The 25,664-nt window shown below is 34.6% G+C and overlaps 1 protein-coding gene across 6 annotated transcripts in view; it reads left to right on the top strand.

Moving 5' to 3' along the window:
* Window positions 1-25,664, top strand: part of CNTN1 (contactin 1) — a 381,066-nt gene that overhangs the window by 129,232 nt on the left and 226,170 nt on the right. Inside the window, exon 1 of one of the 6 annotated variants that reach the window (XM_004052966.5) lies at window positions 6,553-6,692. The exons of 4 other annotated variants lie outside the window; for them this stretch is intronic. The gene's annotated coding sequence lies outside the window, so the exon portion shown is untranslated. Of the gene's footprint in view, window positions 1-6,552; window positions 6,693-25,664 lie in introns of those variants that run through there. One more of the 6 variants, XM_019039242.4, reaches the window with a different exon arrangement.

Genomic DNA, 25,664 nt, shown 5'->3' with positions numbered 1-25,664 from the left:
TTTGAAACATTAGGGGAAATCTTGGGCATTTTAATGGAACCAGAAATCCTTTAATGTTACATAAACCATGTACAAGTATCTCAAATTTTGAAACATGTTAGGATACCTGTTCACTATAGATATTTATTTTTATTTTTTTTCTTTAACTGAATCTCTTTCTTAATGATTGGAGAGATGCTTCAAATAGAATTGGATGACATTAGAAGTATTTTTTTTCTCCTGGTTACCATCTTAAAAGGGAAATAGAAACTGAAGAAAGGGGACTCCAGCTATAAAACCAAGCTAGCTGGCTTTATTATATTTTCCTCACTTTTAAAATATATTATTGATATTTCAAGCATTTAGATAGTATTCAAAAACAAAATCAAAATTTGTGTTCCACTACCAGCTTAATAAATAGTACTATGTGCAATTGAAGTCTTCTGTGAATTTCTTTCTGGTAATACCCTCCTCTGCTCCCCAGAAGTAACTATGAAACTATGATCCTGAATTTGATATTTATATACTTCTCAATGTTTTCTATAATTTCCAGTCTAGACAAAATATAAATCTTTTTTTTTTTTTTTTTTTTTTGAGGCAGAGTCTCACTCTGTCACCTAGGCTGGAGTGCAATGGCATGATCTCAGCTCACTGCAACCCCCACCTCCCAGGTTCAAGCAATTCTCCTGCCTTAGCCTCCTGAATAGCTGGGATTACAGGTGCCCGACACCATGCCCGGCTAATTTTTGTACTTTTAGTAGAGATGGGGTTTCACCATGTTGGCCAGGCTGGTCTCAAACTCCTGACCTCAGGTGATCCGCTCGCCTCGGGCTTCCAAAGTGCTGGGAAAAAATACTATTATACTATCTTGCTTGTTTTTACATGTTATGATTGGAATTGTGATGTATGAGTTCTTCTGTACATTTTCTTCCTCAATATTAAGCTTGTAGGCTCTATGTTGATACTTGTAGCTCTATTGTATTATTTCTGAGTGAATTTTTAAAAATGCTATTAAAGTGTGATATAATGTAATAAACATGGCTTTTTGTCATATGGAACTCAAATTCTGTCTTATTCCTTATGTCTATGTACCTTTAAGAAAGTTATTTAAATGATCTCAGCCAGCTTTAAAAAAAATCTATAGAATAAGGTAATAGCATCTTCTTTTTTCTTCCAAATTTTATTTTAGAACGAGGGGCTACATGGACAGGTTTATTACAAAAGTATACTGCTTGATACTGAGGTTTGGAGTATGATTGAATCCATCACCCAGGTAATGAGCATGATACCTAACAGGTAGTTTTTCTGACTCCTACCCACTTCTCCCTCTCCCTCTTATATTCTCTGGTGTTTGTTGTTACCATCTTTACGTCCATGTGTACCCAATGTTTAGCTCCCACTTATAATTGAGAATATAGCATATTCTTTACAAAGTAGTCTTGGTATAATGATATAATGGGTGTATATATTTAAACACATATATGTATGTATACACACAAACATATCCACACATATATACAATAATATATGTTAGGAACATAATAACAAATATTAATTCATTTCCATATTATAATTTTCTTTTCTATCTCTACTTTTTAAAATTAGTTGTGATTACTATAAATACTTTTTATATAACAGGGACTACTTGTTGGTATTCTGGGATATAAGAATGCAAGGAAAAAAATTTGAGAAACAACATTCTGTTATGTCTGTGGTTGTCAGCAGCTTGATGCAGTGAAAGAGGCCTGAGCTATGAAGTCGTAAATCCTGGATGTGACTTCCAGCTCACTGGTTCACGGTTGTATGACTTGACTAAATTACTTAATTTTCTTTTAGCCTGATTTTTCATTGGCAAAATGGAAATAGATGCTACTTAACTGATAAGGGCTTTGTGATGATCAAATTAAATCAGTTTAGTAAAGTACTAAACATTTTTCCAGGCTTATTGTATATGTGTAATGCAAATTAGCAATTGTATATGCAGTTGTATATGTGTAATGCAAATTTACCATCAATTTATTAATATGTCAAATATTAACAGAAGTCTTTTATATATGTTTACTTATCCACATTTCAGGGCTTTATTTTCCGTCTTCTTTTCACTGTACACTTTCAAACCCTGAGTTATTTCATGGACTTCCATAGCTTAAGCAGTTCTGGACACTAACCAATGTATTCAGCTACAGACTCATTATCTAATAGATTATTGGAAATTTTATGTGCCTAACTCTTCATCTTCCTAGTTTACCTCTCCTTTGTTAAATCTAAAATTATTTTCTCATTATCTCACCATATTCTTGTAATACTTAGTACTACTACTCTAGTGTTTAAATATCTCTAAAATATTTTCCTCACCACCATATCCTTACATTTGCCTTGTTTAGTGCCTCATCACTTCTGGTGGATTAGAAATGATATTTTATTAAATGTATCCCTTGCCCCTGCTTATGGCATCCAGTCTATCATTCCCCTACAAAATCTGGCCATATTACTCTCGGTAAAATCTTGAAATATTTTTATTTCTGCAGAATAGCATCAAACACCTTAACAGCGTTGAAATTGTCCTATATAATCAATATTTTAACAGTTTTTAAAAGGTCTATATAAATCAGATTCTATATAATTTTGCCCTATCACCTGATAAATTGTCCATTGTATCCAAAGTTCTCATCATAGAGAAACTTGAGTTTCTCAAAGCTTATCATGTAATGTCCTCCCTCCCTACAAATGCATGTGTTGTTCTCTTTCCTGGAAATGCCTTCAAGCCTTTTCTTCCAACACTAAGCCTTGAGAGGAAATAAATTAATGTTTCTAAAGTCCTTACTGTATCAGAAACTGTGTTAAGTAATGTAAAGACATGGTAATAAGTTGAATTTCCTAATAACTCTATGAGGTTGACAAGATCTCAATTTTAGAGTTGAAGAAATTGAGGCAGGATTTAAACTCTCATTGGCTGACTCCAAAAACTGTATTTTTAACAATTGTGCCCTAAATAATTTATTTAATTCTCACAAAAACCTAAAGAAAGATAGATATTTAAGTTGATTTTTACGCGATAAAACTGATGCTCTTGTAGTATGAATGGTGTATCCTAGTCATATAGTTAAATTCAGCAAAGCCTAAATTTAATATCAAATTTGACAAACATTAAAGCCCATATTGTTTCCATTATAAACCCCTGTGTCTTTAAATATCACCCCTTCCCTCAATGAATCATTTCCCAATGATCCCATGGGTAAATGATAATGCCAATGTTTCCTCTGCTGATATGCCTCGCATAGTGGAATAAAATAAGAATAATTAACATTTACCTAGCAGTTATTTTACATATAGACACAGTTCTATGTGATTTAGTTAATTATCTAATTTAAATATCTCAATGAGTATCATAGCGACCGTGTGCATTACTCTCCAACAGTGCGGTGGCCTGTTTTCCTTATGAAAGTGTGAACACCTTGGAGGCAACAACTGACTGATACATATTTGACTTCCTAGCATCTAGTGCAATTCCTTGTGTGTAGAAGGTAAACAATAAATATTTTTAATTAAATGAATGGGCTATGTTAGAGAGTGTCTATGATATTGGTAGGACACAGAGAGAAAAGCAGAAAGCATGCCTTAAATCTTAGAGAACAAATAAAATCTTCTCCCACAGTACTTATCCCTTGAACTCAGGAATGCAGAATCTTTGGTAAGATGCATTCTTTTCCTAACTTGTCATGACATTATTTTTTTTATATTGGAGACAAATTATGCATTTTCCAAATGACAGTAGTCAGACATCTTAATAGAGATCACAGATTTATACCCAAATTTGCTTTGATTTATACCCAAATTTTTATTTATCTTATTGACCCCATTCATATTATAGAGTTCACTCCTTATTTTACATGCACTATAAAATTCAAAATATTGGAAAGCCTCTTGATCTGCAAAGACATCACATTTGTCTAAAGTGGCCATCTCTGTTTTCCATCCATTTGGAAAGATCGTTTAAGTGTTTTTCTCAGGCATAGCCAGACTTCTGAAAAATGGAAATTGGCTCTTTATTACGACCTTGTCTTTGTTTTATGTGAGAGTACAATTGTCTACTTTTCCTCCATCATTTCCATTCAATGCTTACTTGCTGCATCTTTTCTTTGATTTCCTCAGGATTTACTATCTCCACAGCGTTCCTCATGCCATATATTACTCTACTTTGCTGGGTTTTAATTTTCGTCTGTTCTAGGATGATGACAATGATGATGATAATGATGAAATGATGATGATGATGATGTGTGTGTGTATGTGTGTCTTTGTGTGTTTCTCATCTCTGTCTCCATCTTTAGACAGTTGAATCCTGAAACTTAACCAAGCAGATGCAAAGTTGCAGTCTTTGTTTCAGAGTTGGCTATGGAGATTTGTATGTGAGAAACGATACTGGCTTTCCTTCCAGTCACTGAAGAAAGAGGGACTAAGCTAATGCTCTTCCCAGCCACCTGGTTATGCACTGTTGAATCATGCCATTTTAGGAAACTGAAATTTCTAATTCTTACATTTGTAATTATCGTAGGTTATGTCAATAATTTAGATTTCCTAAATTATTGTAGTCTATATAACCTTGTACCTAATAAATTTCAAAATATTCAAATTTCTATTTATAAATAAAATGCTCTTTTTATATGAAATTGCTTCTATATATGATTAAATTGATAAAACTTCTGTGATTTTTCAAAAAGTCTGAGGCCTTTAAATCTTCTATTTAAGGAATAAATAATATTACTCATAGAAGAGAGAAATATTATAAAACAAAGTCTATGTAGTTTACTTGAAGTTTATTAGCTTGGTGACAATACCTGCAAATATGAAAATAGAAGCTACCCAGGGCAGAACAAAACATTATGGCACATGGAATACATAATAGACAAAGGAATTGGATGGCCAATTTCTCAGACAGCCATTTGGAATGTTTTAGCATCTTTATCATTCAAGTGCAACTGTCTTCTCTGTGGCTCAGCAGGGATTATGCTTCACATGCACTTCAACATGTCTAAAGTCTGCACCTATTGTCATCAGCACCCCTACTACCTTCAAGGGCTGATATCAACTGCTATTGATTTATTGATGAAAATGACCATGATGACACCACCAAGGGTGAATAGCTCCCTACAGCATAATTATCAATTGGCAAACTTTGGTTTAACTCTGACAGTTATCCTGTACTCTAACCCTGAGTAATGAACTTGAAGGTTTCACTTTGATTTTACAAATGATCAGGTGGAATGACATAGAAATATGAATTGTGTGTGTGCGCGCATGTATGTGAGAGAGTGTATAAAAAGAGGCTTTGGGAAGACATGACTTTAGTCATCTCAGTGACCTTAATAACATCATGTTCAGTCCACTTTTGGTGGAAAAATAAGGCTTAATTGATTTTTATATCTAAGACACTTTGAAAAATAGACAAGCATTTTATACATATATCTATTTGCTGGTTTACATGAACCTCCCATCCTAGTAATTTTGCAAATACTGTTATGACATTTTAAAATGCTACCTTTGTTTTCCCTTGAAGAATATTAGCAAAATTAAATGTACATTTTGTTTTAAAGCCTGTTTTTTTTTTCAGGCAATGAAAACAATGCTGTGTTCTTAGAAGTTTAAATTCTAAGAGCAAGAGCTCTCAGAACCACTGACACACCCAGAGTAAAGGTGCTTATGTTCCAAAATAATTAATATTGATGAACACATGTACCCATATTGATGATTTTTAAGAGAAACTCCTTCCACATTTTTGAAATGAAAAATTAATTATTTGTAAATTAAACTTTTCTAAAAAAGGTTATTCAAATGAGTCCCGGTAAAAATCTCCATATTTTATAGCCACATATTTTCTCTTTCTTTCATTTATTTATTTTCTTAATTTTCATTTAGCCTTGTTGATGTTCCAGAAATGATAGCGAAAAGCCAATTCCTTATATCTCACTTATAATGTAAAATATCAGCCTAAACTTGCAGAAAGTATATCTTTTGAATAAAAGACAGCAGATGCTGTAGCATTTCTGCCAAAGAAAGAGTCCAGTTTAAACATTCTGCAGTATGCAAATGTCATCTCCTCTATGTGAATATTTTCCCCGAGTGGATGTTGCAGGGTTGGAGGCTTCTGCCTATGATTTAGGTTGTAATTTTATTTGTGGAAATAAACCAATCGTGGAGCTCCAATTGTCTTGGTGGTGAGGTGATCAATAGCCCATTACTGGATAGAACAGCGACTACAGGAAGAGCATTGAAGATTTTAATGCATGAATTATGCATGCAGCGCTCATTCTTTAGTCTCCGAACAGAATGACAGGGTTTGTGAAGTCGCCTCAGATAGTTTCTTGCATTAAGTGACTGCAGTGAAATGCTTAATATTTTCAGGCATAGAAGCAGCATTGACTCGGGCCAGCCGAATTTGGAAGATGTAAATCTCCCAGCTCACAGCACGGAATGCTTTATTTGAAAGTATTGCTATGTAGACAGCCGGCTTTTCTGTCATCTAACCTGCTCTCCCCAGGTTGGCTGAAGGATGGGAGCGGCTGTGCCTGCCTGTGAGGTCACAGCATGAAGTCCTTTTAACTTGCTTTCTGCTGCAGGAGAGAGGCGTATTGTGGTATAACTGTTGCTGTATTTATTCAAATGGACAATTTGCAATAGATATTATACCCAGGACGACAGATAAGTCAACACATAAGGTAAGTCCAAGGTTTTTTTTATAGGTTAGGTAATTGTAAACTAGAATATGCTGAGTTAGGATAATGGTGATGCGATATTAATAAGGTTGACTCAGACCTTAGTATTGCAATGCCAGCATCAGGACTCTCAATTGTTACGTTAAATGAGAGGTGACTTTCTATATTTGATAGTATTGGACCATAGGTTATTTTATCTTGCATGCAAAAGCTTTCCAAGAATGTACTAGAGCTCGAATGTGTAGAAGACTGCAAACTGGGGAGGGGCAGCAGGAGAATGAGCTGAATCGATAAGTGGAAATTACCTCCTTGTGGGGAAGTTTTAGCACGGCTGTGGCATCGCGTTGGCTCAGATTATTTCCTTAATGTCAACATTTTCAAATTCTAGTAAAAGATGTGGGTAGACACCAGAAATGCTCAATCCTTCTCCCAGAAGCAGAGGAGAGCACCGAGGTACTCAAACTCAAATACTGTGTTGCATACAAATTGAGCAGATGGAATTAAAACAATTTGGACTAGCATGTCCTTGAGGGAAGAACTTGCTGTCAAACAAACCATTTGACTTCTACCTGTGGTGGTTTGGTTTTGTTTTTCCCTCTTGTCAAGAATGCCTTACTCCAAAATGTATGGATAGATGACGTGTTGTGACATTTACCCAAAAAAGAGTTTTATTTCTTGGTGTTTTAAAAATTACCCTTATACAATTATAGGACCCACTACATAAGATCCAAATAAAATTTACAAAAACTCTGTAAAACTGAAAAACACAGTACTATACGAGTATATTTGTCAGAAGTCATTGTTAATTAAAGTTGCTTGCTTAAATATCATGGCAAATGATTAATTCCTGAACATTTCTTTAGGATGAGAAAACAGAATTAATAAATATAAAGCAAGAAACACTAGATAAGTAAAATTCTTTAAGGATACTTTTCAATTTATATTACTAGTGAACATATATTACTAGTGAATATATATACTAGTGAATTTATATTACTAGTGAATATATATGCACACACATACATACATATGTACTATAATTCATAGTTTATAAAACATAATATATGCACTATAATATATAAGTATATCTACTTCCTCATGTATGTTTATTAATACTGTTTTTAAAAGTGTGTTTGCTAAATCATCTATCAAGACCAAGAATAGATAAGGACAAGTATGTTTTGGGAAAAAAAAGCATCACTTTATTTTTTGAAAAAAGAAAGAAATTTAGAGTAATGATGATAATAAGAGCACAGCATAAAATGCTACATTTTATGCATTTCAATTCTGCTACAATGTTGCTATATTATTTGGATTTCCTGTTGTCCAGGTGTTGTGCACAGAACTCCCAGCATTACAGAATGGTTTAAATCTTCAAAGCTGATCTAGTTTAGGTACAAGAGGAAACTCACACCTGAAGTTTTTCCTTAGGGAGGGGAATAAAGGAAGGAGATATTACTACCTATATATCTTAGAGGTCTCCTGATGCTGAGTCATGGTGTTCAGTTCTGCTGAAATGCCTCCTGGCTGAGGTGGCTGATTAACAGCTAATAAAATGGAATCTAGAGGAAAATGAGAAAGAATGGAGGGGGGCAGAAACTTAACGATATTTATTGCCTAATGACACACACTAAATTCTGAGTAATAAGTAGAATGGCAGTGCTACTTGTTGGATCTGGCTGAGTTGACAGTAGGAGAATAAAAGCTCCCATGCTGGGTGACAAGATCATAGCAGTAGAATTAATGGCCTAACAAGGGGAGAGTGTATAAACAAAGGGATTCAAGAAGCACTGCCCTTGTACTTATCTAAACCTCTCTGTCTTCTTTCTAGTCTCAACCCAAGCCATTAGCCGATCTCATTTAAAAGACATAATGTTCAGATAAAGAATAGTTTCTGGATCACATAAGGAAAATCTAGAATAAGATGTGCTCAGTTCCTGCTTCCCACGGTGGTTATAATTAATTTTTATAGGCTCTCAATTGGGAGGAAACAACAAAAAATTAATGAGAATTTTTAAATATCTTGTTTGGTATATATGAGGCACCAAAATGAGTTTAGATAGTGATTATTATGGCAACATATAATCGTATTAGATATAATTGGAAATGGAGACTGAATATATTACAAAAATATATATTAAAAAAGGAAACAGGGCAAATGGAATGAGAGAGTAGTGAAACATCAAACATAACATTTTGAAAGAAAAATGTACTTAAACTGTAGTTGATATACATTATTAGTGACTCAAAATCAATGCATAAAAAATTCTGAAGTAACAGGTTTACTAATATAAGGGTTTATAATTTCTTTAAAAATAAATTTTAAAGGTGACTTAGAGTGAGAAATAATTGACAATAATATTTTAAAGTAGAAAGGTGTAATATTTCCTATAGGGAATAAATACTGATAGAGCTAAAATATATTTGTACTTATGTTGTAATAAATTGAAGTAGAAATCTCTCTCTATATATTGAGAGAGAGGGAGAAAGTATAGTGTATATATATATATATACTCTTTATCTGTCTACCTATCTATCTAGTTTTCTATTTAGTAACTACCATAAGTGATCTGTAACTACCATAATCCTAAGTGGTAGTTTTTTATATATATATATATAATATATATATATATATATATATACACACACATACACACACACACACTATACATGAAACATATATACTATAAGTTAATATATAGTATAGTATATATATTTACAGTATATATACTATAAATATATACAATACAGTATATATACTATACATATACTATATATACTATACATATATAGTATACTATATATACTATACATATATAGTATACTATATATACTATACATATATAGTATACTATATATACTATACATATATAGTATGCTATATATACTATACATATATAGTATGCTATATATACTATACATATATAGTATGCTATATATACTATACATATATAGTATGCTATATATACTATACATATATAGTATGCTATATATACTATACATATATAGTATGCTATATATACTATACATATATAGTATGCTATATATACTGTAAATATATAGTATGCTATATATACTGTAAATATATAGTATGCTATATATACTGTAAATATATAGTATGCTATATATACTGTAAATATATAGTATGCTATATATACTGTAAATATATAGTATGCTATATATACTGTAAATATATAGTATGCTATATATACTGTAAATATATAGTATGCTATATATACTGTAAATATATAGTATACTATATATACTGTAAATATATATAGTATATATACTATAAATATATACTGTAAATGTATAGTATATATATTTACTTATAGTATATACATTTACACATATAATTAAATGTATATACTATATTTACTTAGGATTGTGGTAGTTACAGATTACTTATGGATGATTAGGAGGCCTACAAGTATTTGAAGAGAGGTAATATACCCATTTTCAACAAAGCAAGCTAATATGAAAATTGAGGAAATCAGAGCTTATGTTTAGACAACAAGAAAATTTCCCATAGGGCACTTCAGTAAACAGTCCTGATGAGTTGCAAGCTTTGTGAAATTCACAGAAAACTTTTGCAAGTATGAATCTACAACAAAGAGTGATTGTTGGGAGATATCATCTTCTTTTCTCTCCTATTCGAGAAAAATGATTAAATTGGTTCCCCCTCAAAATGTTTTCCCTGAGTAATTAACATATGAAACATCTTTCTTTCAGATATGCTGTTAAGGGTTGACTCTGAGGAGTGCTTCAGTTTAATATAGCTTTATGGATGCTTCACCAATTTATTCCCTCTTATTGTAAATATACCTTTTACTCCATTTTCATTGTTCATCAATCTCTTTCTTCTCACAAGACAACTCAGTGCAATAAGGAAGCATTTATTGAGAATCCTCTTGTTTGGTTTTGCTAGGTACTCTGGTTTAGTAGATGCAAAAGATGAAGGGCCTGTGCTTTCAATGGGAACAAACAAGTCAAATGCAGGGGGAAAAAATATAAAACATAGGAGCACCCAAAAATATTTGGTAAAACGTTCTACTGCCATAGGAGAAATGAGGAATTATGCACAACATTTTTTAAATGGCACCTGGAGGAAGAATATGCATAAAAGTATGGAGGCTAAAATTAATATTATATATTTTAATGTTGGTACTGAAACAGAGGGATTGGGTGGGTGGTGTAGTTGAGAATAAACAAGGTGGGGCAGGTTATTAGGAACTTAGCCACCAGAATAACATGTTTAGACTTGACTTAATAGGCAGTGAACACCCACAGACATTGTTTAATCTCACTGGAGGCATTTAATGATAAAGAAGTATCTGACTCCTGAATCAGATAAATTCTCAGCATTTCTTTTTAATGGCTGCTAATCCTAAATTAAATAGTCATGCACCACATAAATACTTTTTGATTGCATATTTGACAGTGGTCCCATGAGATTATAATGGAGCAGAAAATTTCCTGTTGCATAGTGATATGGTAGCCCTTGTAATGACATAGAGCAACACATTACCTTTTTTCTATGTTTAGATACACAAATACTTACCATTGTGTTATACTTGCCTACAGTATTCAGTACGGTAACATGCTGTTCATGTTTGCAGCCGAGGAACAATAGGCTATGCCATATAGCCTACGTATGTAGTAGGCTAGACCATCTAGGTTTGCGTTAAGTACACTTCGTGATGTTCCCACAGTCAAAATCACCTAACTGCTCGTTTCTCAGAATGTATCCTCATAGTTAAGTGATGCATAACTGTATTGTATTAACCATGTCTTTTATTTTCTGTATTCTGATACTTTAGCTTTGCAGACCCTGGAAGGACCACCCTTCCTAGGTGTTAGCTGATTACTGGAGTTAGTATACAACTTGCCCCTGAGTACACTTTTCAAATGCAAACCAAACAATCCAGAGCCCCACCACTACAACCACCTTCCTTCTCTGGGCTCTCACACTCTGGGCCACTATCCACTTGGCTAATCACCCCGGGGACACATACCAGACAAGTGACAAATGAAATTTTTCAAACTAGCCAATCCTAAGCACTTACCTGCTCCTGTTCGTTCTGGTGAAAACCACACAGTTCCCCATCTCTCCCTCTGCCTCCTGACCAGCCCCAGTTCTTCTCCATGTTGTTCCTCATGGTGTGCTGTGCTCTCTGCTCTGGTGATCTGTGGGTTTAACAAGTTATCCTTTTTTTATGAGATGGAGTTTCATTCTGTCGCCCAGGCTGGAGTCCAGTGGCGCAGTCTCGGCTCACCGCAACCTCCTGGAGTGCAATGGCGCAATCTAGGCTCACTGCAACCTCCACCTCCCAAGTTCAAGCGATTCTTCTGCCTCAGCCTCCCGAGTAGCTGGGATTACAGGCATGTGCCTCCACATCTGGCTAATTTTTGTATTTTTTAGTAGAGACGGGGTTTCACCATGTTGGCCAGGCTGGTCTTGAACTCCTGGCCTCAGATGATCTGCCCACCCCAGCCTCCCAAAGTGCTGAGATTACAGGCGTGAGGCACTGCACCTGGCCAACAAGTTATCTTTTCAATGACAGTTGTCTCCAGATCTGTTGTCTTTAACAAACCTAAATAATAAAACCTACATTAAAATAAACATTTAAAAATTTTCTAAATTTTAATACAAACTAACATAAATAGAAATATTATATTCCCAGGACATGAAATAAATTAGCCAAGTCTTTTTTCTTAAAAAAAAAATCATTACCTTTTTACTAAACTGTTATCTTATTTTGAATTTAAGGATCAATTCTGAGTGAATCTCCTATAAAAATAAGCTTAACTATTTTCCAAGTTGTGGTTGATAAAGGGAGGGTATATCCTCTAGAAATGTGAATGGGCAATTAGAAGTTTTCAGTCTTATGTCAAGATACATAAGTCTAAAGTTTTAAATATTTTCCTGAGATTGCTTTAACTTGTAGTATGTCATATCTACTTCATGGAAACAAGCATTTACTTTATCAAACAACTAAATCAATACTGAGGGAAAATGCTATCTTTATACTTGAATATAGAAATTTTGAAACTGTAACTACCAAATGCTAGTTTTGTTTACATAATGTCTTTAATATCTGATGAGGAACTACACTACACATCCTAACAAAAAGAAATTCTGTTACATTAAGCCACAAAATTGAATTGAATTGCACTCTCTTGAGAACAGTGTCCAAGGAGAGATTGTTAATCAGTGAATGCAAAACTTTAGAACAATGAACCAAATGCAATTAAGCAGAAGACTAACAAGAATCAGACCACACAGAAAACCGTGCTTTGAAGAATATGTATCACAAGATAGTATCTTTTGGTGGTGCACTCCATTATTTTAAAACACCATCACTGAAAGAAGAGAACAGTAAACGATTTTAAGAGGTAGAATAATTCAAATATTAAATGCATGTTTGATTTTTACGGCCATTAACTGCCCTTTCACCCGTTCTGCTCCTAGATTGCATTATAAGTTATTACTGTAATCATAATAGCCCTTTGAGAAATAAACTTTTGAAAAACTCAAGTGGCAAATTGATGACAATTTAGGTTGGGAATAGGTTAGAAAAGATACTAGTCATGATAGCAGATGGAAGGGCAGCAAGGTAGGTGGCTGGGAGGGAATCTGGAGGCGGAGCTGTGCCAGAAAGAACATAGGAATTTAAACAGATGGAAGATGATATATCAGTTGGCAGGGAGAGCTGCTGGGTGACAAGCAGATGAATCTATTGAAGAACTGGGTGGATAGGCAGCCAATAAGTGAATTAGATGAACCAGTAATAAAAGAAATAGATGAGTATGAGGGCACCCAAGCTCCAGAACAAATCGACAAGAACAATAGAAAACAACTACAATTGTCCCTTTGCTTGAACCTGAGGAAACGACTTTTATTGTAATCTTTTAAAGTGCTTAGAAGTGATGATGAATAAATGATGATAAATAAGATGATGATCACCTTCTATAGAAGGAAAATTTTAGTATAAAATTTAAAGATGCTTACCACTAAATAAATATATTCTATAAAATTAGTATGAGCATACAATTTATTTTATGTCCTAGTTTTGGGTTTCCTATAAATTGAGTTCTGGCCCTGCCTTGGTTAATGTATGAGGCTATGGGGACCTCGCTGGAAAATAATACTGATGCGTAGTAAAAGTGGAGAATAAGAACTTTAATTCCTTTCAAAAAAGAGAATTTACCAGACTATGGCAAATGTGAATATGATATTATCTTTATAAAAATAGCTTATGTTGTTTTTGTCTATTAAAAATGATAATAGCAGTGTCTCAATGAGGATAAAGAAGACCATTACAAGTCATTTGGTCTCTCTTCTGCCTTCAGACTTACCTACCCTTAAATCACCATATTCTTAGGCAATTATTCATACTTGCAAGCACTTAGTATAATTGTGTAGTGCAGTTTTGCACTTTTTAAATGACAGCTGTCATTATGGGTTGATAGAAAGTACCATACTCAGGAATATTTGTAGGAAGGACTTGGCTTAATAGGACCATTCTGACTGACCTTCAGATAATTACACGGTTTCTTAGCAGAGAAGATACTTCAATTTGCCACATTATAAGCTTAAAATTCACATTCTTTGTATTCTTCCATCTAACCTATAAACTTATTTTTCTGGTACTGTCAACTATGTTTCTCAGGCCAGTCTATTACTTTCTATTTTACTAGCCAAAGCCCATATGCCATTATGCCTGAAACTGTGTTGTTTTACTGCCAATATGATCATTTCTAAAATATCTGTATTCCTGTCAATCCCACACACAGAATCAGGGATCATTTATCTCAAGGGTTGTCTGAGTTATATGAATATTCTTTTCAAGTGAATTTTTTTTAGCTGACACTTTAATCTCTTGAATTAAACTTCTGAGCACAGGCTAGTAGCAGTGACTTCCGAAATTCTAAATGCTATTTATACACACACACACAAGTTGGAGCAATTTCCTAAAGAACCAGATGAGGCAAATTCTACACATATGCCAGGCACTAGGCCAGACACTGAGGGATACAAGGATAAATAAGATATGAACCTTTTCATCAGAGTTTATATTTTGGTGGATGAACAGGTATATATATGTGTGTGTGTATGTGTGTGTGTATATATATATATGTATGCATATATATATGTATGCATATATATATACACATGTATGCATATATATATGTATGCATATATATATACACATGTATGCATATATATGTATATGTATACAGGTATATATATACGTACATATACAGGTATATATATACGTACATATACAGGTATATACACATATATGATAATATATATAATCGTATATATGTGTATATATAGTATATATGTATAAATAATATATATATATTGTATATATGTATACATAATCATATATGTATATATTATACATATAATATGTATATATTATAATACATATAATATGTATACAGGTATATATATACACATATATGTATATATATATATAAAATCAGATACTATGGTACACTTTAATAGATGCAATGATATTATATTCATGTAATATATGTGTATATCATCCTCCATAATTGTAAATCTCTTGAGGTTAGGGAACATACTAATTTATTAATTAGTAAATATTTATTAAGCCCCTTTTATGTACAATGGTTATGCAAAGGGAAGATTTTTCCCTGTTGCCATGGGCAAAACAGTCTATTGAAAAAGAGAAAAGAAAGGAGCAAACTTTCTGTGAAATATAACGGTACACAGTATGTACAATAAGTGCATATAAATTGGGCTCTAACCAAAATCAGGAGAGGACATCAAGGATAACTTCCTCAATGAAGAAATCAAAGGATACATAGGATAGTTTTTAAACTATTTAAGTATTTGTATAATGGTTTATTCATTGTTGTTATAAAATAATGGTGTTGACTGTAAACTTCAGAGGTTCAGACTAAAAAAGATACATGTATTTAATGAACACAATTTGAAAGGAAGCCAACTATGTGTTTGGTGTTGAGATAATTATTTAAGTATTAGCTCACTTAATCCTCTCCAGAACACTATGATATCCTCACTTTTAAGTTGGATGTTACACTATTACTAAAACTCTTCAGTTCAGGATTAGGAGATTAAAGTTTCTCTTCCATATCACCATAATTTTGCTAAATTTTCTTGGCACTTTGCAGAAACTTTTAAATGTCAGTGCATTTATATATTTAGTGATATTTTGGAACCCCTATATTCATTAGATTGTTCATCTCCCTTTCCTTTTAACCAAAATATATATAATGGGGCCAGTACAACGTTGCATGTTAATTTTTATTCAGATGCTATTGATTAGGAGATTGGAGTGGGGCCTCAAGATGGCTGACTAGAAGCCTTTCATGCCCACCTCCTCCATTTTAAAAACCAAAATAGTGTATAGACAGTCACATATTGAATATATTACCTGAGAGACGGTGGTGGAATTCAATAAGGAAGTGACAAAAACACCAAAAGCAGGAAGGAGAAGGGAGAGAGAGACAGTCTGCCTGCCCAGAATCAGCTGGAAGCTGGGAGTGACTTCCCAGCCCAGGGAGTAGGTGACCAAGACACATCCAATGGCCCACATCACTATCATGGAATTATGCAGTCCTGGCTATAGGAGAACCCCTTATTATTCTCAACCCCTGAAACTACCATAGGGAGCTGCCAATAGACTGCAGAAAGGAACTGCTCCAGGGAGGGAGCTTGCACTGGGTCCCACACCCTTTCTGAGACCTAAGTGGCTACAGCAAGGTGCCATTTTTAAACCTAGCTTTTGACAGGCTGCCTGTTGTTCTGGGGTGCAGCAGCGTTGAGTCTGAGGTGTTAGGGAAACTTGGGCTGTCCCTGATGGGACTAAGGAGCAAGCCGAGAATGTTCCTACAGCCAAGGCTAAGAAGCAAGTGAGGTGTGGGCTGTAGCGGCCACTGCCAGGAAGCAAGCACTGCTAGGACAGAGACTGAGACACAAGCAGGATGCAAGTTGACACTGAGACATGGATGCCAGCTGGGTGGACACTCCTGCAGCCAGGGCTAGGGCCTGAGCTAGGCTCAGGCTACCACTGGTAGTGGTGGAGTATGAGACAGACCTGTGTTTTCTACCAGCTGTGGCCACTGAGGATAACCCCACCCTCTCCAATGGCAGGGTCTCAGTATCGCTGCTACTGCTTCTCCCCGGAGCATTGCACCTGGCACCTGAGGATTACCCTACCCCACCCACAATGGTTGGTGCTTGCTTTCCCCACTCGGGGTACTGAGCAAAAGGCCACCCAGCCCGGCATTGCATCTGCAAGACAGAGCACGTAGCCTGTGGCCTTGGGGATGGCCCAACCCAATTTACCACTCTGGAACCAGAGCACTCCTACTAGCATCCTGAAGTTGGCTCTAAACTCCCAGCCACTACCACTTCAGCTGGCACTTATCTGCAAGTCCCATCTGTGAGCCTGGAAATGGGCCCGCCTAGCCCATTGCTGCTACCACCAACATCAACACACACCAACTGAGACCCAAATAATTTTTCTGCCATTGCTATTGCCATCCTCCATGCCACACCAGCTGCCCAATGTCCAAGTATCTGACCACCCACTTGGCCTACTGCTGCCACTACTGGAATCTGAGCAAGACATCTGGAGTTTCAAGAGTCAGCCCTCCAGTAACTGCAAACAAAAGTACCTGTGTATATCACCCAGTGGAAAAAAAAATAGGCAAGCTCAACCCACTGCTGCCAGCACTGTGGCCTGAACACTGGCCCACCTGATATCCTAGTACCTAGCATAACTTCACCACAGCCTCCACTAATAACCACACCCTAACCCACCAAAAAATGACAGGCATCACTAATGCTGTATGTAGCAAAAGAAATTATACAGAGACACACTTAGAATCAAAGTCAAAGTACCCTACCCGAACAACTCCATAGAAATATCCTTAGGAAAAGTTCTCCCCTACACAAGTAAATTCAAAAATAGGAAGAAGCAACAGTTACACCATATGTGCAGATATCAATGCAAGGATACATGAAGCATGAAAAAGCAAGGAAATGTGACACTGCCAGAGGAACACTGTAATTCTCTAGTAATAGATCTTAATCAAAACAAAATGCAACATTTCAGGCAAAGAATTCAAAATATTTATTTTTCAAACACTCAGTGAAACACAAGAGAAGTCTGAAAAATGATACAAAGAAATCAGAAAAAACAATCCAGGATATGAATGAGAAATTTACCAAAGATATTTTTTTCCTTAAGAAAAAACAAATAGAAATTCTGGAACGGAAGTACTTTTTGAAGGAAAAACAAAATACATTTGAAAGTATCAAAACTGGAAGCTAGATCAGGCAGAAGAAATAATCTCAGAATTTGAAGATAGGTCTTTTGAAATAATGCAGTCAGACAAAAATATAGAAAAAAACTTAAAAAGAATGAGCAAAGCCATTTTGACATTTGAGACAACATAAAACCATTGGATAGTCAAGTTACTGATAGCTCCAAGGGTGAAGAAACAACAACAAAAAGATTAGAAACTCTGTTTAACGAAATGATAGATGAAAATTTCCCAAATCTAGCAAAAGATTTAGACATTCAGATAAAAGAGGCTTAGCAATCCCCAGGTTGATAAAATACAAATGTGTCTCCATGGCACATTATAGTATGACTGTCTAAAGCTATGGATAAAAAGCCAATCCTAAAAACAGCAAGAGAAAATATCTAGTCATCTATAAAGGGAACCCCATTAGATTAAAAGCGGATTTGTCAGTTGAACACTTACAGGCCAGAAGAGAATTGGATGATCTATTCAAAGTGCTGAAAAAATGTCAGTCAAAAATGCTATATCCAGCAAAATTATCCTTCATTAATGATGTAGAAATAAAGTCTTTCCTAGTCAAGCAAATGCTGAGGGAATTCATAACCACTAGACCAGTCCTACAAGAAATGCTCGTCCTAAACCAGAAAGCAAAAGAACAACATTCACCAGCATGAAAACAAGTAAAAGTGTAAAATCACTGGTTAAAATAATAATACAAAGGAGGAAGAGATAAAACTCAAACAGTGCCACTGCAGAAATCCACCAAACAACGAAGAGTATCAATAAGAGAAAAAGAAAGGGACAAGGAATATATACAACAACCAGAAAACAACAATATGACAGGAACAAAGCCTCATGTATCAATAATAATCTTAAACATAAATGAACTAAATTCTCCACTTAAAAGTTATAGACTGGCTGAATAGATTAGAAAACATGAACCAACTTTTGCTACTAATAAGAAACTCACCTTACCAGTGAAGACACATATAGACTGAAAGTAAAGGAATGGAAAAAGATATTCCACATAAAAGGAAACCAAAAGCAAGCAGGAATAGCTACATTTATATCAGGTAAAATGGACTTTAAGTGAAAAGCAGTTTAAAAAAAGACAAAGGTCATTATATAATCATAAAGGAATGAATTCAGTAAGAGAATATAACAATTCTATATATACATGTACTCAACACTGGAGTACCCAGATTCATAAAGAAAATATTAGTAGATCTAAAGAGAGAGAGGCTATAAAGAATAATAGTGGGAGACTTTAACACCCCACTCTCAGCATTAGGCAGATTATCTAGACAGAAAATCAGCAAAGAAACATTGGATTTAAACTAGTCTTTAGTCCAAATGGACATAATAGACATTTACACAACATTCTATCCAACGATGGCAGAATATACATTCCTATCATAAGCATGTGGAAAATTCTCCAGGATAGATCATATGTGAGACAGCAAAACAAGTCTCATCAATTTTTTTTTAAAAAATTGAAATTATATCAAGTATCTTCTCAGACCACAATGGAATAAAACTAGAAATCAATACCAAGAGGAACACTGAAAAGTAAACAACAAGCTCCTGCATTAACATTGAGCCAATGAAGAAATTAAGATGAAAATAAAAAGGTTTTGAAACAAATGAAAATAAAGACAGAGCATACCAAAACCTATAGGGTACAGCAAAAGCAATGCAAAGAGAGAATTTTATAGCAATAAATGCCAACATCAAAAAAGCAGAAAAATTCACAATCTAAAGGAACTAGAAAAACAAGAACAAACCAAATTCAAAATTAGCAGATGAAAAAAAATAAAAATGAGACCAGAACTAAATGAAATAGAGACTAAATAAACAATACAAAGGATCAGTAAAACAAAAAGTTGGTTATTCAAAAATATAAACAAAATGGATAAACCTGCAGCTAAACTAATCAAGCAGAAAGACCTAAATAAACAAACTAAGAAATAAAAAAGGATATATTACAACAGATACCGCAGAAATACAGAAGATCATCAGAGAACTATTATGACCAACTATACACTGAAAAACTGGAAATGGATAAATTCCTAGAAACATACAACCTACCAAGGTTAAATCAGGAGGTAGAAAACCTAAACAGACCAATAACAAGTAGCAAGAGTGAATCAGTAATAAAAAGTCTCTCAACATAGAAAAACCCTGTACCAGATGGAATCACAGTTGAATTCAATCATACATACAAAGAAGAACTAATAACTACATTCCTGAAACCATTCCAACAAATTGAAGATGAGAGTATTCTCCCTATCTCATTTTATGAGGCCAGCATCAACCCAATACCAAAACCAGACAAGAACACAACAAAACAAGAAATCCCTAATATGTCTAAGGAGCATGGACACAAAAATCCGCAACAAAACACTAGCAAAATAAATCCAATAACATAACAAAAAGATAATACACCTTGATCAAGTGGCATTTATACCAGGTATGCAAGGATTGTTCAACATATGCAAATCTATAAAGGTGATACATTACATTAATAGAATAGGGGACAAAAACCATATGATATTACCAATAGATGCAGAAAAAAATTGACAAAATTTAATATTCCTTTATGACAACAACTCTTAACAAACTAGGTATAGAAGGAATGTACCTCAACATAATAAAGGCCGTATAGGACAAACCCATAGCTAACCTCATACTCAAAGGGGAAAAGCAGAAAGCCTTTTCCTGAAGAACTAGAAGGAGACAAGGATGCTAACTGTCACCACTCCTATTCCACATAGGATTGATACTCAAATGTCCTGACCTGATCACTGTGCATTATAAACATGTAACAAAAGTATTCATTGCCCCATAAATTTATACAAATTTTTTAAAAAGAAAAAAGAAATAAATAAAAAGATATTTTTAATTAGGAGAAAGTCAAATGTAATTTGAAAAATTAGCCACTCATAAACCCTAATCTAAGTTAAGTTAAAAAAGTCACTTTGCTTGAGTATGGAAAATGTGACTGGCAAATACAGAATAAAGTGCCATTTGAGGAAATATGTACATTTTACAAGATGTTTGTTGCATGTACCCTGCTGAAATATTGGTGAGTATCTTGATGAACAAGTTTTCAATAAATTTATATTAATTCGCTTGTTATTGGTTCCTCTAAAATATGTATTGTTGATAGCAGGTAGAAGGAATAAGTTCAGTGTTCAATAATAAAATAGGAAATTGTAGTTAACAATAATTTACGGTATACTTCAAAATAGCTAGAAGAGAAGAATTGCTATGTTCCCAACACGAAAGAAAACATAAATGTTTGAGGTGATGGGTATCCCAATTATCCTGATTTGATCATCACACATTGTATATAGGCATCAAATTATCACATGTACCCCCATAATATATATAACTTATGTATCAATAATCATTGTAAAAGAAAAAATAATAATTTTTAGTTTCCCTGAGGAGATGCTTTAGACACTTTTGCTTCCTTCCTATCTCTGTCAAGCAAAACTAAATATTAACTAGTAGAGTCTTCTGTGTAAGATTGAAGATTATGGAGGGCAACAATCTGCTTTGTTCATCTTTGTATTCCTAGTGTCTAGCACAGTGCCTTGAACATAGTAGGTGTTCAATAAATGTATGTTGAATAAAAGATCACATGAATTATTAATACGAATACATTATTATTTGTCACACCATCCAATTAATAGACTTTTAGGGACTTGTTATGTTTAATGTACATATCCAATGTAAGATGAATTCTGTAGTAGTTGATCTTGTTTTTCAATGACGAAAATGTGTCTCAAACTAACGTAGGCAAAAGGGGGATTTTATGCAATGATATAATACTACATACCTGAAGGCTGTATAAGCAAATGCTAAGAAGGATGGAGTCAAGGTGTAGCTGGACCTAAAGTATACCTTAACTAGAGACATCCAGAATCAACCGTGTCAGCTTCTCTGAATATGGGCTTCATTTCCAATGAAAACTAACTTCTTTATGCCTTAGAAAGCATGCCTGATCCTAAGTCTAGGTATTTTCATATCTTGCAGCACTTCCAATCCCCCTCCTACCAGTAAGTATGTTTTTGTGATAGTTTTTACAAATATTATGTTGTAAATGGCCAGTTCAGGTGATAAAGCATAAATATTTTGTTGACATATTGATTGGAAAATTAATGGGAAAACATTAGGTTGAAAACTTGAACAGATATTCTGTTCAATAAAAGTTCTTTGAATGTTTTAATAAAAAAGAAATTGTGGCTTATGCTGAAGTTAATGAATATTAGGGATAAAAGTAATTAAAATATTTTGAATTATTTTAAGTAATATTTGCCATCTTTTCAGACTCCATGGAAACAATATTCTGCTTATCTCTCCATATCCCCAACATTTGGCACATTGCCTGGTGTATTGTAAATTGTTGGTTACATTTGTTATTAATATATTGATAATAAGGTCTTCTCGGCTCACATATGAATGGACTACAATTAGGCAGTTGTGATAAGAAAGTATGTACAAAACTAGCAAATGCAGCCCATATTGTGACGCACTCATACTTAAAGGGCAAATTATATAATACAAATTGTTTAGAGATAAATGACCTGCAAGATAAGCAAGGATCTAGACCAAAAAGAATATGTCTGGTTGGGCCTGGTTTGTATCATATTCTTAAAAATAGCCTGAAATAGTACATCGTTTCTTTGGAATTCATTGAAGATGTTAAATACGTGGGAAATCCTTGAGAGGAGTAGAACTAAGTAGAAATAATAATAAAGATTTTGAGAGAAGTGGTTATTTCTGCCAAATTAGCTAGAAGAACAAGAACATGGCTAAATATTTTCACATAGATATATTTGGATGAGACTTTTGCAGGACTGTGTGAATGCCAATATTGTTAATTTTGTAATAAATGCCATATTTTATTGAAAAAATTCTTTGGCACAATGATTTTTTTTTTTTTTTTTTTTTTGAGACGGAGTCTCACTGTGTCACCCAGGCTGGAGTGCAGTGGCACGATCTCAGCTCACCGCAACCTCCGCCTCCAGGGTTCAAGCGATTCTTCTGCCTCAGGCTCCCGAGTAGCTGGGTCTACAGGCATGCGCCACCATGCCCAGCTAATTTTTGTATTTTTAGTAGAGACGGGGTTTCACCATATTGGCCAAGCTGGTCTCGGACTCCTGACCCCACGATACACCCGCCTCGGCCTCCCAAAGTGCTGGGATTACAGGCATGAGCCACCACGCCTGGCCACAATGATTTTTTGAAGTTTTATTAAATGCAAGCAAAATCACAAATATTGTTTTTTTGTGTGTGTTCTTTACTGAAAGAAGAATGTAGCCCTCACCTATGAAAATATGAATGCCTTTAAGCAAAGCCTTCCCTTAATTTAAGTTGAACCTAAAAAAATGCTTCTTGCAGTAGTGAAAAAAATATTTTTGGTAATCTAAGAGTGATATTATTTAGAATTTGCCTCTCTAATCCTTCACCAAGAATAAAATGAAATCTTAGAAACGGAAGAAGTCTTATAAAGATTGTGACTAACCCTTTAGTTTCTACAGATAGAAACTGAATTTCTCATGATTGATTCTTGCTGTCTAAGGACCTACTATTTATGCATACCCATGCAATGAAAACTAAGTTTAAAAGCATAAATAGTTAAAAGTGTAATAATAATTGAAAATTACAGTAACGTTTTTCTTAATTGTATGATTCTTGATTCAAGTTTAATGTTCTTTATGTGAATTACAGTTTTAGTTTGAGGGAAAATATTTTTTAATGAATTGTTTTTGCTTTGCTAAGTGATCTATTTCAAGAAACAGTCTTTCTCCAGAAAATAAAGGAAATTTCAATGAAAGAAAAAGCACTCTTCTGTTATTCCAAACATGTATATTTCTTAGATCTTAACCACAGAAGAGTAATGTTGAAAGAAAATCATTCATGAGCATTGATTAGGAAATCGGTGCCCATTGAGATATGCTCAGCATCAATATAAATGTAATTTTTCTTTAAAAGAGCTAGTTGTATGTCAGTTGACTTGCTGAAAATGCTTCGGTTATATTATTAAAAACAGAAATGTCAGTGGCTTTTAACTTAGGAATAAACAAGAGTAAAGGTGTGAAACTTGAAATGCAAGTTTATGAATCTCCATTTGTCATATAGAAAATTGATTAGAATTGTTAGCCCAGTAAAGTGCAGATATATAATAGATACTAAATGTAGAAAAACGAAGAACATAATATTGCCTACAAATTAGACAATGCAAGAAGAATGAACACAGGTTAATTTAACTTGTTAGTCTCAAATATATATTATCACCTGTTTCACAGCAAAATTATACTATTTATTGTGTTTTATTGACAGAACGGAGTACCAAGTAAAAGAAGAACTATTAGACTATTAAAAAATAAAAAATGCCATCACATCTGAATTTATGTTAATGAGATGGTGTTGAATAAAGCTCCTAGATAGCCTCAAGATGGGGTTAGTCACCAGAAAGACCAAATAATTAGAGAGCTGGAAATTTCAGTTTCACCCCCCAGCCTCTGGAGATGAGAGGAGGGCTGGAGAGTGAGTTATATAAACTTTTCACCAATGAGATTCAGGGAGCATCCCACTTGGTGAGCACACTGGGGTATGGGGAGCGTGGTGCACCCAGAGAGGGCACAGAAGCTCTGCACCACTCCCCAACCCCCATAGCTTGCCCTATGTATCTCTTCTATTTGTTCCCGAATTGTAGCCTTTATAATAAACCAGTAAATGCAAAGAAAGTGTCAAAAACAATAAAAAGTGAATATTAGTGGAATGGAAATTAAATATTCCCCATTAACAGTAAAAAATGATTACCGACAGATTGAGTTGGGGAATGTGAATTACATAGTGACTTTCGAGTGTGATCTAAAATGAATTCAGCAAACAGATCTATGGGAAATAATCAGTTTATAGGTGATAAAAAATTACTTCAGCAATGACACTGTGGAGGAAGTTAGAAAAACAGTAAACTCATACAGATAATTGATACAAAAAGGACAGAGCAAATTCTCCAGTAATTAATAAATAAATGGCAGGGATTAGGATGAGGGTAAAAAAAAATGGCTCACGCCTGTAATCCCAGCACTTTGGGAGGCTGAGGCGGGTGGATCATGAGGTCAGGAGATTGAGACCATCCTGCCTAACACGGTGAAACCCCGTCTCTACTAAAAATACAAAAAATTAGCAGGACATGGTGGCGGGCGCCTGCAGTCCCAGCTATTCGGGAGGCTGAGGCAGGAGAATGGCGTGAATCCCGGGGGCGGAGCCTGCAGTGAGCCGAGATTGCGCCACTGCACTCCAGCCTGGACAACAGCGAAACTCCGTCTAAAAAAGAATAAGAACTCAAATGCTTCCATGAAGTCCTGGCAGCATTTTCATTGCTCCCATGTGTCGTCACTCCATAGAGCAGTAGAAAAGCTTCACCAGAGTCAAGTCTCCACCACAACAATGCTCCTGCTCATTCATCTCATCAAACTAAGGAGACTTTGGGAGAGTTTCAATCAGAAATGTATAGGCATCCTCCTTACAGTCTTTTTCTTTCTAATTTAAATTTTTGTTGTTGTTGCTGAGGCAGAGTCTCTCTTTGTCACCCAGGCTGGAGTGCGGTGGCACATTCTCAGCTCACCAAAACCTCCATCTCCT

Source organism: Gorilla gorilla, chromosome 10 (assembly GCF_029281585.2).
Source record: "Gorilla gorilla gorilla isolate KB3781 chromosome 10, NHGRI_mGorGor1-v2.1_pri, whole genome shotgun sequence".
NCBI classification, from domain to species: domain Eukaryota; kingdom Metazoa; phylum Chordata; class Mammalia; order Primates; family Hominidae; genus Gorilla; species Gorilla gorilla.
Note: the sequence above shows the minus strand (reverse complement) of the source record. Positions and strands in the feature narration are given on the sequence as shown.